Source organism: Sceloporus occidentalis, unplaced genomic scaffold, assembly GCF_023333645.1.
Source record: "Sceloporus occidentalis isolate IW3139 unplaced genomic scaffold, rSceOcc1.0.p SCAF_3, whole genome shotgun sequence".
NCBI classification, from domain to species: Eukaryota; Metazoa; Chordata; class Lepidosauria; order Squamata; family Phrynosomatidae; genus Sceloporus; species Sceloporus occidentalis.
In genome coordinates, this window is record NW_028316983.1 from 10,761,546 (window position 1) to 10,767,572 (window position 6,027).

A 6,027-nucleotide genomic window follows, 5' to 3' on the forward strand; every position below is an offset into this window, starting at 1 on the left:
CTCCCTTTAAATATCTTTTATTGCCATGGAAATCCAAGACTTAACTCAAGATATAATAATAATAATACCCAAATACTAAACCATTAACAGTGACACCATTTGTTAAACCTTCCCTTAGAGGTCCCGGAGAGGAAAGGAGACTTTTCTTTTGCTACTTCCCACCAGTTTGCAACTGGAGTAGATTGAACAGCAACAGGTTTTGCTTTGACTCCAAAGCTGCAGGCAGGCAGGTGTTTTGAGCCGCCTTCAAACCTTTACAGACCCCTTGTGAGGACACTGTGGTCCCTTGATAGTCCTCAGACCATAGGTTAAGATCCACTGCATTAAACAATATGGGACCTTAATATCTGAAGGAGCATCTTTCCCAATGTATGCTTGTGTGAGGACTGAGATCTGCTGGAGGGACCCTCCTCTGTGTCCAACCAGTGGGAGCAATACACCATGCAAGGACATAGAGGAGGCCTTCTCTGCTGTGGAATCCCACTTATGGACTCTCCTTCCTTGGAGACCCAATTTGTGCTGGTGTTGTTGTTATTTCAGCATCAAGTTAAAACCTGGCTTTCCATGAAAGCCTTTGGAGTCTAACAATCTCATCTAAAAATATACATATACAGTCAGCCCTTCACTTTGTCAGTGCCTTTGACTTTTGCAGATTTGATTATTCATGGATTTGAATAATATGTTCTCTCTAGAAATCGCTAGGTCTTCCAGCTTAACTCTTCTGGAAGTTGACTATAGGGCTATGAAGGAGGACCTAGAGATTCCTAGGAAAACACATCTCTGGGCATTTGTAGGGCCTCCAGCAGAAGTCAGTGGTCAACTTCCAGCAGATGTTGACCACAGAGTTGCACTGGAAGACCTAGAGATTACTAGAGAGATGTTCTCTCAGGTTAAAAAAAGAGTTTTTTTATCTACATGCTTTCAGACTGCATTAACTTTCAAGTTCTTCAAGTGTCTCAGATGTTTTTAGAAGATATACATGGGGAAGTCTTCCAAAACAGTGTGTGTATGTATGTGTGTGTATAATAGATTATTGATTTTATTGTGAACTACCCAACAAATTTATGATTTTATGAGGTGGGATACAAATATTTTAAATAAACAAATGGTAATAAATACATACAGTTGAGGCTGGTGGCTTCCACATCAGTAAAGCAGTGACTCTGCTCCAGGTTTTAGACTAAAGTTTAAACAGTCTGGTCAAGGGGCTGAATGTATTTGGAGGATGGTGTCCAGCCACTTGGATGGGGCAACCCCAAAACAACAATCTGAAGCATCCAAATCCAATTTGAAGCATTGTGTGTCCACAGTGAGGAAGCAAGACTGAATCCCCCTCTCCAAAAACCCAGAATCAAAGCCTGAAGCAGGTATCTGTCACTTCCAGGTTTGGACATTCATCCAGTTTTAGAACATTTTGTTTTGTTTTGGCTCTTTTGGAGACAAATTAGACAAGACTGCATTAGAATTGATTTAATGATCTCTCAGATTATGAATTACACTTTAAATCAGGGATAGGTCCCTAGGAGATTTGGAGGGCACACAACACACACATACACACATATGCCATTAACCCCCATTTTACCCCCAATTGCCCCCAGGGGCTTTGGGGGGCATTTCTGCCATGCTTCAACCCCATGCCATTTTAAACAAAAGAGAGGACTTTCATATAATAATTGCATTATGGGAAAGCAAGCACTTTTACAGTTGGCCCTTCATATCTGCTGGGGTTTGGGTCAGGATCCCCCATGGATACCAAAATTTGTGGATGCTCAAGCCCCATTATATACAATGGCATGGTAAAATGCTGCCTCTTATGTAAAATGGCAAAATCAAAGTTTTAGGGAAATACAGTCAGCCCCCTGTATCCACAGAATCTCTATTCATGGATTCAAGCATCCATGGATTGAAAATATTTTATATATATATAAATTCCAAAGAACAAACCTTGATTTTGCCATTTTATATAAGAGACACCATTGTACTATTCCATTGTATATAATGGGACTTGAGCAGCCACAAATTTTAGTATCCATGCTGGGTCCTGGAACGAAACTTCAGTGGATACCAAGGGTTCACTGTATAAATATTTTTGGAATATTCTCAAGCCATGTTTGGTTGTATGTGTGGATGCAGAATCCATGGATATGGAGGGCCGACTGTATATTCTCCATTCTCACTTGCAAAAAGGGGTAATGATAATTTTTTCTTATAGACAAAACATGCAAAAGTATCTTCCTTTGTATTTACTTTGCTTGGGACCCCCTTAGACCTTTCTCGGTAAGTTCTAAAATAACTAAAAGAGCATGTTTTCTTTCTTTTGAACTTCTCAAAGTCCTTTTGACAATTTTGAAGTGGGTTTATTACATCCACAAGAGCTCATGTGAAAATGAAGTCTGACTGTCCATCCATCTGTCTGTCTGTCCATCCTTTCTTCCTTTTTAAAAAATTCTTGATATCTACCCCGAACCCACAAAACAATGTTGACTGCTATGATAATCTATAGCAACAACAAGATCAAGGAAGGGGCAGTTAGCAGCAATGGTGCTCTAAGGAACATCTGCAAAAGGCAACAAAACCTGGGAGATCATCTGCAAGCAAGTTGCATTTTTGTTTCCATGCTGAACTGCTTTTTACAGCCTTTTGAAATAGAGTGAAGCGCACTTTGAAATCCAGACTTGGACTGACTAGATCTTGCAGCTCCCTCTGTTGGAAATCTGGGTGTATGTAGGCTTGAACATTCTTTATGAAACTGGTTCTTTTTAAAAGAAAAGAAAAAGTGAAAATGGGGTTTTCTAAGTGCCAGGAAAGCCTTACAAGGAGAATTTGAGATAGACAGTTTGCAGTCTGGGAGTTATTTTATACAAAAAATGCATGTGTGTCTAGAAGGCAGCATTTCATGCAGAGTAACTCCCAAACTATGAAGGTTCTTGCCCATCTACGATTCGCCTTGCTAGGTTTCCAACACTTGGGAAACCCATTTTTCAAGAGTTTTCTGCTGCTCCAGAGACTAGAACAATAAACAATGGATTCAAATGACAAGAAAAGTGATTCCACTTAAACATTAGGAAGAACTGTTAGATCTATTAGAACTGTTAAGAACAGATTGCCTTGAATGATGACAGCCTCTCCATCTTTGGCAGTTTCTAAACAGAAGTTGGATGGGGTTCTTTTAGAAATGCCATAGTTTCTGCATGGCAGGGAGTCAGACTAGATGTCCCATGATGTCCCATGGTGTAGCTGCCAGTTCTAGGAGTCTATGAAGCTGAATTTTGTGCCTAGATCTCTCTACTCCTCTTTCTCACCTCGTCCTTTAATTTCTGTCCAGCACTCAGCTGCACACATTATCACATCCGCCCACCGCTCTGACCACATCTCTCCTGTGTTGGCATCCCTTCACTGGCTCCCTCTCCCTTTCCGCATTCAGTATAAGCTCCTCCATGGGCTGGCCCCTCCTTACTTATCAGACCTTCTTTCTCCTCACCTTCCCACTAGGGCCCTCCATTCTGGTAGTCAAGTCCAACCCCCTGCCATGCAGGAAATCCAAATCAAAGCATCCCCAACAGATGGCCATCTAGCCTCTGCTTAAAGACCTCCAAGGAAGGAGACTCCACTACACTCCGAGGGAGTTTGTTCCACTGTCGAACAGCCCTTACTGTCAGGAAGTTCTTCCTAATGTTGAGGTGGAATCTCTTTTCCTGGAGCTTGCATCCATTGTTCCGGGTCCCGTTCTCTGGAGCAGCAGAAAACAAGCTTGCTCCCTCCTCAATGTGACATCCTTTCAAATATTTAAACAGGGCTATCATATCACCTCTTAACCTTCTTTTCTCCAGGCTAAACATCCCCAGCTCCCTGAGTCGTTCCTCATAGGGCATGGTCTCCAGACCCTTCACCATTTTAGTCGCCCTCCTCTGGACACGCTCCAGTTTCTCAATGTCCTTTTTGAATTGTGGTGCCCAGAACTGGACACAATATTCCAGGTGGGGCCTGACCAAAGCAGAATACAGTGGCACTATTACTTCTCTTGATCTAGACACTATACTTTTATTGATGCAGCCTAGAATTGCATTGGCCTTTTTAGCTGTCACATCACACTGTTGACTCATGTTCAACTTATGGTCTACTTGGACTCCTAGATCTCTTTCACATGTACTTTCATTCAGCAATGTGTCTCCCATCCTATATCTGTGCATTTCATTTTTCTGCCATAAGTGCAGTACTTTACATTTCTCTGTGTTGAATTTCATTTTGTTAGCTTTGGCCCAGCTTTCTAGTCTCTTCAGATCATTTTGAATGTTGATCCTGTCCTCTGGAGTATTAACTATTCCTCCTAATTTGGTGTCATCTGCAAATTTGATAAGTGTGCTCCCAATTCTGTCATCCAGGTCATTGATAAAGATGTTGAATAACACTGGGCCCAGGACAGAGCCCTGTGGGACCCCACTGGTCACTTCTCTCCAGGATGAAAAGGAGCCATTGTTGAGCACCCTTTGGGTTCGGCCGGTCAACCAGTTACAGATCCATTTAACAGTTACTTTGTCTAGCCCACATTTTACAAGCTTGTTTGCAAGAATATCATGGGAAACCTTGTCAAAGGCCTTACTGAAATCAAGATATACTATATCCACAGCATTCCCTTCATCTACCAAGCTGGTAATTTTATCAAAGAAAGAGATCAGATTTGTCTGGCATGACTTGTTTCTCTGAAACCCATGTTGACTTTTTGTGATTATGGCATTGCTTTCTAGATGTTCACAGACTCTCTGTTTAATTATCTGCTCCAGAATCTTTCCTGGTGTTGATGTCAGACTGACTGGACGATAATTGTTGGGATCCTCTTTTTTCCCCTTTTTGAAGATGGGGACAACATTTGCCCTCCTCCAGTCTGCTGGCACTTCTCATGGAGTACTTACCATCAGTTTCCCTTCCTTATGGATATAATACATCAAAATTCTGGCCTGGGGCTGGTGTGTTTCAGGAGCTTTATAAATTACTTGGATGGTAGAACTGAGATCATGCTTAGCAAATCTGCAGGTGATAGCAACTTAGGAAGGGGTATCTAATACCCCAAGAGAATGGAATCAAGATTCAAATTGAACTTAGATTACAAAGTTGAACCAAAGCTAACAAAATGAATTTCAACAGGGATAAACACAAGGTACTACACATTTCAGAAAGGAATGCACAGAATGGGTAACACTTGGTTTGACAACAGTACATGAGAAAAAGATCTAAGTGTCTTAGTAGACCACTAACCATGGATGAAAACTAACCATGGATGAAATGTATGATGTGGTGATCAAAAAGCTAATGCAATTCTGGGCTGCATCAACAGCAGTGCTGTGTTCAGATTGCAGGAAGTAATCATATCTCTATATTCTGCTTTGGCCAGATGTCACCTGAAATATTATGTTCACATCTGGGTACCACATTTCTAGAAGGAAGTTGACAAGTTAAAACATTTCTGGATGAGGGCAACCAAAATGATCAAAGGTCTGGAAACTAAGCTATATGCAGAAAAGTTTAGGGAGCTGGATATGTGTAACTTGGAGAAGAATCAAGTGAGATGTGACATAGCAGACATCTTTAAATAGTTGAAAGGATTTAATGCAGAAGATGGAGCAAGCATGTTTTCTGCTGCTCCAAAGACTAGAACATGAACCAATTACAAGTAAATAAATTCCACTTAAAAACTAGGATGAATTTCTTGATAGTTAAAAGCTGTTTGAGAGTGTAACAGACAGTCAGAGAGTAGTGGACTCTCATTCTTTGGAAGTCTTTAAATGGGAAGTTGGAGAATCATCTCTCAGGGGTGATTTAGGTGTGGATTCCTGTATAGCAGACACTCAGACTAGAAAGCCCTGAGCTCCCTCCAAACTCTGATTCTATAAGTGTAAACAAAGGGCCAAACTCTCCTGTTCTTAGTATAGAATGTAATAGGTTTCCCTTTTTCCATGTTGATTCCATTCTGGTAGGAATGCTCATGGCTTTTATGCACCTCTTGGTTAGCTTTTGGGGATTTACTCTAAC